The sequence below is a fragment of the Scyliorhinus canicula genome, chromosome 24 (assembly GCF_902713615.1).
Source record: "Scyliorhinus canicula chromosome 24, sScyCan1.1, whole genome shotgun sequence".
Lineage (NCBI taxonomy): Eukaryota > Metazoa > Chordata > Chondrichthyes > Carcharhiniformes > Scyliorhinidae > Scyliorhinus > Scyliorhinus canicula.
In genome coordinates this window covers 8,393,876-8,406,575 of record NC_052169.1, presented here as the reverse complement: position 1 = coordinate 8,406,575, position 12,700 = coordinate 8,393,876, and the positions used below count along the sequence as shown (strand labels likewise).

The 12,700-nt window shown below is 48.3% G+C and overlaps 1 protein-coding gene across 2 annotated transcripts in view; it reads right to left on the bottom strand.

The window, feature by feature from the left end:
- The window catches only part of LOC119956882 (dual oxidase maturation factor 1-like), a 29,962-nt gene extending 17,835 nt beyond the window's left edge, over positions 1-12,127 (bottom strand). Inside the window, exon 1 of one of the 2 annotated variants that reach the window (XM_038784427.1) lies at positions 11,978-12,127. The gene's annotated coding sequence lies outside the window, so the exon portion shown is untranslated. Of the gene's footprint in view, positions 1-6,304; positions 6,449-11,977 lie in introns of those variants that run through there. The other variant, XM_038784426.1, reaches the window with a different exon arrangement.
- Positions 12,128-12,700: the final 573 nt, after the last annotated feature.

Sequence of the window (12,700 nt, the reverse complement as noted above, 5' to 3'; positions counted from 1 at the left end):
TCAGGGGGCAGCGAAGAGCCAACCACACTGCTGTGGGTCTGGAGTCACATGTAGGCCAGGCCGGGTAAGGACGGCAGATTTCCTTCCCTAAAGGACATTAGTGAACCCAGATGAGTTTATACATGGCAATCAATGATCGACAATCAAGGTCATGGTTACTGATATCAGATTTCAATCTCAGATTTTATTGAACAAATTCAAATTCACCAGCTGCTGTTTTTGGGATTTGAATCCATATCCCCTCTGGGGGGAATCATATCCCCTGTGCCTCTAGATTTCTAGCCCAGCAATGCTACAACTTCATCCGTGTCTCCCCCGATTCTTTGGCAGGAAGAATAAGGAGGCCACATACTCGTTAGAAAATACAATTCTAAATGAGGCACAGGAACAGATGGATTCAGGGGTACAGACAAGTCAATTAACTAAAAGCAACGCTGGTTAATAAGAACATTTTTTAAAATCGCAAACAAAACATAGAATCAACAGTGCAGAAGGAGGCCATTCAGCCCATCGAGTCTGCACCGGCTCTTGGAAAGAGCACCCTACCCAAGGTCAACAACTCCACCCTATCCCCATAACCCAGTAACCCCACCCAACACTAAGGGCAATTTTGGACACTAAGGGCAATTTATCATGGCCAATCCACCTACCCTGCACATCTTTGGACTGTGGGAGGAAACCGGAGCACCCGGAGGAAACCCACGCACACACGGGGAGGATGTGCAGACTCCGCACAGACAGTGACCCAAGCCGGAATCGAACCTGGGGCCCTGGAGCTGTGAAGCGATTGTGCTATCCACAATGCTACCGTGCTGCCCCAACAGTGGGGTTCATTTCTGGAGGGATAAAATGGGAAACAAGATATGTCAAACTTGTAGAGAACCTTGGTTGGATCTCACACGGAGGAATGCGTGCAAATCTGCTCACCATTTGCACAGTTTTGGTCCCATTATTTGAGGAACGATGTAGTGGCATTGGAGGCAGTTCACTAGATTGATTCCAGAGATGAGGGGGTTGTCGCACGAGGTGAGATTGAACAGTTTAGGACGGTACTCTCTCAAGTTTAGAAGAATGAGGGGAGATCAAATTGAGGTGTACAAGTTGCTAAAAGGTCTGGATAAAGTAGACGTGGAGAGGATGCTTCCTCTTGTGGGGCATTCTAAAATGAGGCCTTAGGATAAGAGGGAGCAAATTTAAAACAGGTTTAAGGAGAAACTACCTCTCCCGAAGGGTTGTGAATCTGTGGAATTCGCTACCCCAGAGTGCAGTGGATGCTGGGACAGTGAGTAAATTTAAGGGGGAGTTAGACAGATTATTAATTGGTAATGGGTTGAAGGGTTATGGAGAATGTGCAGGATGGTGCAGTTGAGGCCAGGATGGGATCAGCCATGATCACATTGAGGGTGTCAGGCTCGGGAGGCTAAATTGTCGACTCCCGCTCCTCGGTCATCTGTTCTAGGGAGGAGATGCTCTGGCTGATTTTGCAATCCAGCTCTTGGTCTGTAACATTGTAGGGAGCAGATGAGGAACATATCAGACATGATAAAATGGTAGAGCAGTCTCGATGTGCCAAATGGCCTCATTCTACTCCTGTATCTTATGAAGTTATGTTGTGAGGTGCCGGAGGACGGGCAAAAACGACGGACAATAAACTTCCAAAATTGAAAGGTCATCCCTTCACAGGCAAAATTAAACAGTCTGGATCTCAGTTATCTAAAAGAAAAATGAGAAGAAGGGACGGGACGTGGGGGGGGGGGGGGGGGGGGGGGGGGGGGGGGGGGGGGGGGGGATGTCGGGGGGGGGGGGATCTTTTGATAGGATTAGTAGCTTCAGATTGTGACAACTCTAACAGGGCAGATAATTTAGTTTCCACACCAAAATTGGAAGAATAACACTAAGTTGTTGTGACAGGGATGGTAACTGGATGTGATCTAAGCTATGTTCATGGCAGTACCTGGTCTGGTCTATGTTAATGTCAGTGTCTGCGATTGGCGTGCTGCTTAAGGGCAGTTAAGAGCCACCCACATTTCCATGGATGTGGGCTGAGGGCACACCTAATTAAGGTCTTCAAGAGCCTGTGTAATTCTGATTACGTTACAATCTGGGGAAGGTATTTTCAGTTTTGGGACAAGACAAAATTAGGACTCATAAATATAAGATAGAATTATAGAATTTACAGTGCAGAAGGAGGCCATTCGGCCCATCGAGTCTGCACCGGCTCTTGGACAGAGCACCCTACCCGACACCACACCTCCACCCTATCCCCATAACCCCCCCCCAACACTAAAGGCAATTTTGGACACTAAAGGGCAATTTATCACGGCCCATCCACCTAACCTGCACGTCTCACGGGGAGAACGTGCAGACTCCGCACAGACAGTGACCCAAGCCGGGAATCGAACCTGGCACCCTGGAGCTGTGAAGCAATTGTGCTAACCACTATGCTACAGTGCTGTAATAGATGCAACAAGGTGTTCTGGACAAACTTCTGGCCAATGAGTGATTAGGATGTGGAAACAGAACACGTCCTCACCATGTGCCTGGCTCAGCCTGATACAATCCAAGGTGGTTCACCGGGTACACATGACGGTGGCTCGGATGAGCGGGTTTTTTGGGGTGGGGGACAGGTGTGTGAGGTGTGCAGGAGGACAGGTGTGTGAGGTGTGCAGGAGGACAGGTGTGTGAGGTGTGCAGGAGGACAGGTGTGTGAGGTGTGCAGGAGGACAGGTGTGTGAGGTGTGCAGGAGGACAGGTGTGTGAGGTGTGCAGGAGGACAGGTGTGTGAGGTGTGCAGGAGGACAGGTGTGTGAGGTGTGCAGGAGGGCCCGCAAATCATGTCCGCATGATTCGGGCATGCCCGAGGCTTAGGGGATTCTGGCAGGAATTTGCCGATGTCCTGTCCACGGTACTGAAAACGAGGGTGGCGCCGAGTCCAGAGGTGGAGATCTTTGGAATGTCGGAAGAGCCGGGAGTCCGGGTGGTGGTGGTGGGGGGGGGGGGGGGGGGGGGGGGGGGGGGGGGGTCGTCGGATATGTTTTATTGTGATCACAATCTGAACAATTGCAGAAGACAATTACAAGGCACAAAAGGCCTGAACACATTTCAAAGTAACAAACACAATCTCGTAACGCAACACAACAGTCGCGGGGCACAAGGCCTCGATACAATACGACCGTTTAAGAGCCAAGTAACATGTTTAAACAGTAACGTGCCAAATATATAAACAATCACAGGGCACCAAGGCCTCATTACACCTTTACAATTCACAAATTAAAGGGTTCGTTGGGAGATGGCAGCCGTTTATCGACTTCTTCGGGGAAACTAAACTGCCAGCAGATACAATAAAGGGTATTAGGGAATGATAGGAGGAGATAGTTTAGTTTAGTTTAGGTGGGCCCAGCGAGAGGAGATGGAGGGATTTGAGAATTGTGTGTATGAGCTATGTTGGCAGGTTATGGCTGTTACGTACTGAATTATATTTACATTTCTATTTGTATCTTTTGTTGTTATAAAACCATAAATGCCTCAATAAAATGTTTGTCAAATAAACGATGTGGAACCAGCTGCTGCAGAATACAATCGGGGTGAATAGCATAGACGTAGTTTAGAGAAAGCTGGAAAAGTACAAGGCGGAGAGAGGAACAGAAGGATATCCAGATCGGCTAGATGCAGAGGGTCCGTGAGCAGCGCAAACACTGAATTGTACCACTTTGAGCTCAATGGCCATTTTCTGCGCTGTCATGTCTGTGCGATTCAAACATAAGAATCAGAGAACAAAGCTGTTACTCAACCCGAGGATGTTTTTTTTCTCTGGAAAAGGGAGGGGAGGTGAAGTGACCCGTCAGGCGATGGACATAATCCAATTCACAAATTCAAAGCTCTTGATTGATGAGTAACTTCAGGTTGTGACAACACTGGTGGGGCAGATCATTTTGTTTCCTTTCCAAAACTGGAAGAACAAAAGTAATTGTAGTGGGGGGGGGGGGGGGGGATGGTAATTGGAAGGATAAGATCTAAGCTATGTTCATGGCAGTGTCTGCTCTAGTCTATGTCAACATGTCTCTGACTGAGTTGCGGCTTTGGGGCAGTTAAGAGTCACCCACATTTCCGCGGATTTGGTCTCGCGTGTAGGCCAGACAAGGCAAGGCTGGCAGATTTCCTTCCCAGGTGGGTTTTTCATTGTCAGCATTGCTGGGAGACTTCCAAATTCAGATTCCATTCATTGAATTCAAATCCCACCTGCTGCCGCAGTGGGATTCGAACCCACATCAAGGCCAGCATTTATTTGCCGTACCTAACTGCCCGATAGAAGGTCGCATAGCGAGCCACTGTTTTTGACAACCAAGAGACGTCCTGGGCCATTTCAGACTTCAGAGCCGAGTCACATATGGGGAGCACCAGTTAAGAACAATCTGCGGGTTCTCTGCTGGCGGGATCCTCTGCTTCACCGGCAGCGCACCCACGTCCATTTCCCAACAGTGTGGGGACTGCCCACAACGGGACTCCCGTTGGCCAGCTGGCTGTCGGCGGGGGTGTGCTGCATTGGAGAACTGGGCTCATGGCGCGGAGAATCCTGCCCAATAGGTTTCCTCTCTTAAGGGGTATTTGTGAATCAGGTAGATTTGTTTGTCACAGTCCAGTAGTTTTTGTAGTGAATAACTTTTTTATTTCCAATTCATTCAGTTTAAACCCCACCATTGCCAGAACTCATGTCGCCTGCTCGTTACCACTCAGCTACCATATCTCACGCACAGGAACTAGGCGCAGGAGTAGGCCATTCGGCCCCTCAAGCCTGCTCCACTATTTCAGGAAGTCGTGGTTGACCTGATTGTAACCTCAACCCCACATTTCACCGACCTCTGCTAACCTTTGACCCCCCTCCCTTGTGAGTCAAGAATTTCTCCCAGCCTTAGAAATATTCATTGGGTCTTCCTCTCCCCAAAGATGCTGCCCTGACTTGCTGAGTTTCCAGCATTTCCACCTTGCGATCCAGAAAATATTCATTTATTTTACCCAATTAAGGGGCAATTTAGCGTGGCCAATCCACCTACCCTGCGCATCTTGGGATTTTGGGGATGAGACCCACGCAGACACGGGGAGAATGTGCAAACTCCACCCAGACAGTTACCAAGGGCCGGGATCGAACCCGGGTCCTCGGCACCATAAGGCAGCAGTGCTAACCACTACGCCACCGTGCCGCCCCTTAGAAAATATCTATGATGCAGGAGGGGGAGGCCATTTGGGCCATCTTATCAATGTTGATTAACACCGAACTACCCAGCCTAACCTTAATATTCCTGCACTCAGTCCATAGCTTCGCAAGTCGCAATCCTTCAAGCTCAAGTCCAAAATTCTTTTAAAATGTGGAGAGAGTTCCTGCCTCTCCCACCCTTTTAAGCAAGTGGGTTTCAGGTTCCCAGCGCTCTCTGGATGCAGAAAAATGTTTTGTCATCGCCCCTCTAGCCCACTTCCTTTAAAAGTTACAGCTGCAGTTTTTTTTGAAAGATATATATCGTCAACACAAGTTGTATCTCTGGGCTGAAGTTAGCATTGGGTTTTGCTAACACAAATTCAGCGGGTATGTTATCGTCAAGGAAGGCTGATGCACACACACTGGGGGAAATCATAGAACCATCACAGAATCCCGACCGTGCAGGAGGCCACTTGGCCCATCAAATCTATACCAACCCTCAGAAAGAGTCCCCTTCCTGGGCCCACTGCCCCATTCTGTCCCCGTAGCCCTGGACACGAAGGGCAATTTAGCATGGCCAATCCACCTAACCTGCACGTCTTTGGACTGTGGGAGGAAACCGGAGCACCCGGAGGAAACCCACGCAGACACGGGGAGAAACCGGAGCAAACCCGCGCAGACACGGGGACAACATGCAAACTCCACACAGACAGTCACCCGAGGTTGGAATCAAACCCAGGCCCCCTGGCACCACTCACTGTGCCAACCCGTCACTATTTATCAAACACAGTTTTTAAAAACTGTAATCTGATCTTTCAAAGTCTGTGCTTAACCATCCGCATTCCAACCAGATCTTTGCAATACTTTCAGACCGTCTTGTATTGTTGATGCTTAATCAGCAAGTTGATCAAAATCCCCAATTTTCCTTTGCAATTCTTCTAAAATTCGACAAGGAGAGAGAATGCCTCTCTACAATACTCGGGGACAAGGGTCCTGTCCGGGGGGGGGGGGGTTTCAAGTTCTGTCAGCGTTGTTTCTCTATCTTGGAAGCAATTGCAGCATAATTCATTCATAAAAAACGAGCATGCTGAGAACAAAATAGAAATATCTCACCTCAACAAAGTAGACGGTCGGGGGGTGGCGAGGAGGAAAATAAGAAGGTTCCCAAGACAGGAGGAGCGGTCCCTTTTCTTGTCTAGTAGGAAGTCAGTGAAAGGCGGCTGGGTGCAAGGAATAGGCTGGAACTAATTCAAGGCATTTTATATCCAGCCTCTCGAAGCTTCCGTGACTATTATGCAAATACGGTTCTCAGCGAAATATGCGGAATGGGTTGAATGCGGGTGACGTTCAAGAATAATGCAATTTCCAAAGCATGTAGCCTTAAATGTTTCCCTTTGTAGAGATTGACAATGGCTAGGTGTTGAATCATTTAGTTGCCTTGCGTTACAGGAATGGCACAATTGATCCAATTAGAGGTTTAGTTCCCTGTTAAGAACATCAAAAAGGGAGCTGGTAAGAACACCTCAAAGTGGCATCTTGTCTGGGACAAGTTCCTGTTAAGGGGGGGGGGGGGGGGGGGTAGGCGGTGGTGTAGTGGTATTGAGGTTCTACCTATCCCCGGTGATACGAAGGATGGGCCTGGCCTCATTGCCGCAGAACATCCAAGTAGTTGGGCCGTGCCGTACCACCTGTCCCTCGTGGAAAAAGTTTTGAAGAAAAACACCTTTGACCACAAGGCAATGAAGCAGTGGTCAGCACGCAATGTCCTCGAGGCCCTCAGGGAAAAGGAGACTGTGGAGGACGTTGAATGGTTCCCTGAGCCAACTGTCAGAGTCATCTGGCAGAACGCCTCATCACCAGAACTGTCAAACAAGCACCAAGACCTAGCTTGGCTGGTGGTGAGAAGGGCCCTCCCCGTCAGATTCTTCATGTACACCCGAAGGCTCAGCACCGTCGCACGCTGCCCTCGGAGTGACTGTGGGGGAAATGAGACGGTCACCCACCTCCTTGTGGAATGAGGCTTTGCAAAGAAGGTCTGGAGAGAGATGCAGTGGGATTTGTCCAGGTTCATCCCGAGCAGCTCAGTGACACAGGACTCTGTGCTCTACGGACTGTTTCCAGGGACACACACCGAGACAAATATCAACTGCTGCTGGAAGGTCATCAACTCGGTGAAAGAGGCTCTTTGGTCTGCCCGAAACTTGCTGATCTTCCAGTGCAAAGAATTGTCCTCGACCGAGTGTTGCAGACTGGTGCAATCCAAGGTCCAGGACTACGTGCTGAGGGACGCACTCAGGCTTGGGGCAACTGCCGCCAAGGCGCAATGGGGAAAGACCACTGTGTAAGGTCTGACCAGCAAATGTACACCGAGGGGTGGGTAACAGTGTAAAACCCCTCGGTCCGGGTCTTCAATACTCCAATGTATAAAAGAAACAAGAAAATGTAAATATTTAGGAAAGAACTGTAACATAAAGAAGGATATGTGTGTAATGTCATCCCAATTGAATGGAAGAAAGACAAGGGAAGGTGTAACTTTGATGGAAATGTACAGTCAAGACAATTCGAAATGTTCTGTAATGTTCATTAGAGATTTTATGAATAAAGTATATTTTTTTGGAAAAAAAAGGTATTGTCACTGGCCGACTGATACTTCCAACCCCACCATGCTGTTGATACATCTGCAATATCAAACTTGTCTTAGGGCTGTACATCTACAGTGTGTACGATTTAGATTGAATTTTCATGGTGAATATTACGTATTGCAATTGCTTTGAAGTACCTCAAGCATGCAGCTTGATGTAGGTGGAAAAGCTGAATATTATTGAACTTTGTGTGAGGGTCTTTCTGATACTTTTGTTCTTTTCTTTTTATTCGTTCATGGGACATGTAAGATATATATGGGCGACACAGGGGCAGAGTGGTTAGCACTGCTGCCTCACAGCTCCTGGGACCTGGGTTCGATTCCGGCCTCGGGTGACTGTGTGGAGTTTGCACTTTCTCCCCGTGTCAGCTCCGGTTTCCTCCCCACGGTCCAAAGATGTGCAGGTTAAGTGGATTGCCACGGTAAAATTGTCCCTTCGTGCTCAAAGGTTAGTGGGGTTACGGGGGAGTGGGCCTGTCTAGGGTGCTCCTTCAGACAGTCCGTGCAGACTCGATGGGCCTAATGGCCTCCTTCTATGAATCTATGACGTGGGCATTGCAGGCTGTGCCAGCATTTATTGCCCATCCCTAATTGCCCTTGAGGGGCAAAGAGTCAACCATATGAAATGAAATGAAATTAAATTAAATGAAAATCGCTTATTGCCACGAGTAGGCTTCAAATGAAGTTACTGTGAAAAGCCCCTCGTCGCCACATTCCTGTTCGGGGAGGCTGTTACGGGAATATTGCTGTAAGTCTGGAGTCACATGTAGGCCAGACCAGACCAGACCTAAGGTATATTAATGAACCAGATGGACAAATTTAGGACAATCATAGAACATTACAGTGCAGTACAGGCCCTTCAGCCCTCGATGTTGCGCCGACCTGTGAAACCCCTCTAAAGCCCATCTACACTATTCCCTTATCGTCCATATGTCTATCCAATGACCATTTGATTGCGTTTAGTGTTGGCGAGTCCACTGCTGTTGCAGGCAGGGTATTCCACGCCCTTACTACTCTCTGAGTAAAGAACCTACCTCTGACATCCGTCCTCTCTCTATCTCCCCTCAATTTAAAGTTATGTCCCCTCGTTCCAGACATCACCATCCGAGGAAAAAGGCGAATCTAATCTCATCCTCTGATCACGGTTATCGCTAGACTTTTAATTCCAGATTCAAATTTCACCATCTGCAGTTGGCAGGATTTGAATCTAGGTCCCCAGGGCATTACTCTGGGTCTCTAGTCCAGTGATAATACCACTGTGCCACCGCCTCCCAGGTTCTTTCAGATATTTTGCAGCTAAAGTACAGTTTTGCAAAAGAAAATCCACAGTGTGGTCCTTTACTGCCAACGATCTATTGGACGGGTGCATACATCGCCAGCAGGCTTCTATCTAAAACACTGATTATTCTAACCTTTTCAATTTGAGTGGTTCTAAATTTAAATATAACCAGAAGAAAATCGGCACTTCAGGAAAGGCTTCAGAGGGATTGCGGAAAAGATTTGCCAGAAATGTTACAGGGGACGACATACCTCAGTTTGGTGAATAGATTGGAACTGGGATACAAAGAACAAAGAAAATTACAGCACAGGAACAGGCCCTTCGGCCCTCCCAGCCTGCGCCGATCCAGATCCTTTATCTAAACCTGTTGCCTATTTTCCAAGGTCTACATCCCTCTGTTCCCCGCCCGTTCATATATCTGTCTAGATGCATCTTAAATGATGCTATCGTGCCCGGCCCTACCACCTCCGCTGGCAAAGCGTTCCAGGCACCCACCACCCTCTGCGTAAAAAACTTTCCACGCACATCTCCCTTGTCATGGGGTTTGAGAGCCGGCTCTCTGCCAGGCACAGTCGGGATGGGCCGAAGGGCCTTTTCTGCACTGTTGCCCTCTGGACCCTATAGCCAATCTGGATGTGGTCTGAACTCCATTTTCCAATCACACCCCCCACCTTACACCCCCATAATCTTTGACTCCCCTGGCTATAAAGATTCTGCCTAACTCAACGGCCCAGCCTCTACTCTTCTCTGGGGAAGTGAATTCCACAGCCTAATAATTGTCTGAAAAACAAAAAGAATGGTTTCATCACCGCAACCTTAAAGGGAATAGCTCTTCTTCTTAAACTGTGAGAGGAGGCTCTGGGTCACTGTCCGTGTGGGGTTTGCACATTCTCCCCGTGTTTGCGTGGGTTTCGCCCCCACAACCCAAAGATGTGCAGGGTAGGTGGATTGGCCGCGTTAAATTGCCCCTTAATTGGAAAAAATGAATTGGGTACTCTAAATTTATTTTAAAAAACTGTGAGAGGAGGAAATTGAGCGGGGATCTGATGGGGGTGGAAAAGGAAACATCTCATTGGCAGCTGGCCTGAGAACCAGAGGACACACAAATTACAGTCGATTGGCGATCGAATCATAAGCTGGTTTAGCTCAGTGGGCTAGACAGCTGGTTTGTGATGCAGAACAAGGCCAGCAGCGCGGGTTCAATTCCCGTACCAGCTTACCCGAACAGGCGCCGGAATGTGACGACTAGGGGCTTTTCACAGTAATTTCATACTTGTGACAATAAATGGTTATTATTATTATTATAAGCAATATGAGGAAATTCTCCTTCCACCCAGTGATGGGTACACTCTGCACTGTATGGCCTGAGAGTGAGGAAGGTTCAATCCAGATTTTCAAATGGGAATTCCCACATCATAGAATTTACAGTGCAGAAGGAGGCCATTCGGCCCATCGAGTCTGCACCGGCCCTCGGAAAGAGCACCTTACCCAAGCCCACACCTCCACCCTATCCCCGTAACCCCACCTATCCTTGGGTAATTGGATAATCGCCTGAAAGAAAATTTCTGCACAGTTGTCTGGCAAGGATAGGGTGATGGGGGGGGGGGGGGGGACTAGATGGAATTGTGGAGTTGGTGATGCCACTGAGCTAGCAATCCAAAGACTCTGGTAACATGGGCTCAAATCCCACCAAAATAAAATCAGTTAATTTAAAAAATATATAAATTTAGAGTACCCAATTATTTTTATCCCCACTTAAGGGACAATTTGGTGTGGCCAATCCACCTAACCTGCACATCTTTGGGTTGTAGGGGTGAAACCTACGCAGATACAGGGAGAATGTGAAAACTCCACACGGACGGCGACCCAGGGCCGGGATTCGAACCCGGGTCCTCAGTGCCGCAGTCCCAGTGCTAACCACTGCGCCATGTGCCACCCTAAAATCAGTTAACTAAGAAAACAATCTGGAATGTACAGCTGCTCGCGACAACGGTAACCACAAAGCTATCACCGTCTGTGTTAAAAACCCATCTGAGGGCAGCGCGGGTGGCGCAGTGGCTAGCACTGCTGCCTCACGGCGCCGAGGTACCAAGTTCGATCCCGGCTTTGGGTCACTGTCCGTGTGGAGTTTGCACATTCTCCCCGTGTTTGCGTGGGTTTCGCCCCCCACAACCCAAAGATGTGTAGGCTAGGTGGATTGGCCACGCTAACTTGCCCCTTAATTGGAAAAAATGAATTGGGTACTCTAAAAAATTTTTTAAAAAAAAACATCGTGATCGTTCGCCATCCTGACTCAGAAATATGTCGGCCGTTCCTTCACTGTCGCTGTGTCAAAATCCTGGAATTCCCTCCCTAACATTACTGTGGGTGTACCTACACCTCAGGGACTACAGCGGGTCCAAGACGACAGCTCACCACCCCTTTCTCAAGGGGCAATTTGAGATGGGCCTAACCAGCGGCGTCCAAATCCTGTCAATGAATTTGAAGAAAATGCCCTTTCGGGAAGGAAATCTGCCGTCCTTACCCAGTTTGGCCGATATGTGACTCCAGACCCACAGTAATGTGGCTGACTCTTAACTGCCCCCTCTGAAATGGCCCAGCAAGCCACCCAGTTCAAGGGAAATTAGGGATGGGCAATAGGTGCTGACCCTGCCCGCGATGCCCACTTCCCACGTCCCATGAAGCAATAAGGAACAAATGATTTCAGAGAACTGACATGGACAGGTCTGATCAAATGGCTCCCTTTCTGATGTAGCCATTCTCTGATCCTGCAAACAGTATTAATATTATTCTGTACAATCACTGTCTCAGATTCTTTAGCCTTATCATTTCAACATTCTGAAACCCCCTCCCTATATCCATTTACCTTGTTCACTCGCTCCGTCATGCTTTTGCCGTCTCTCGTACTTCACCTATTACAGTTTCGTAAGCACTTCTTTTCACTGTAACGCACCCTGGAACATTGACTATAGTGAATTTGCTTTGTAAATGCGAGCTATTATTGTTGGAATCTAACTCTATTCATGCTTTAATCTCCCACTAGACTGGGTACTGGTAAAGAGCTTTATTCTAAATATAGCCTTGAGTTAGTATGACCGTCCTCGTAATCTGGCATATTCCCGCAATTGATTTGGAATTGCCGGAACTACAGCTCAAATGAAGAACATAATTAGCATTTCTATAGTGTCCTTTAGAACCTCAGAGAGTCCCTAAAACACTTTATAACCTGCGGGGGTGACTACACTTGTGAAACATTAAACCATGCCTCGATTTCCCTCGAAGGTGAACACAACTATTTTGGAGTGGGGCAGGTGAGTTCCCACAGGTATCCTGAGCCAATATCCACCCCTCAATTGAAACCAGATTGTCTGCTCATTATCACACTGCTTGTTTGTGGAAGCTGGCTGTGTGTAAGTTGGCTGGGGCATTCCGTACTGTACAACAGTACAATAGTGGGTGGCATGGCAGCACAGTGGTTAGCACTGCTGCTTCACAGCTCCAGGGTCCCGGGTTCGATTCCCGGCTTCGGTCACTGTCTGTGCGGAATCTGCACGGTCTCCCCGTGTCTGCGTGGGTTTCCTCCTCCAGG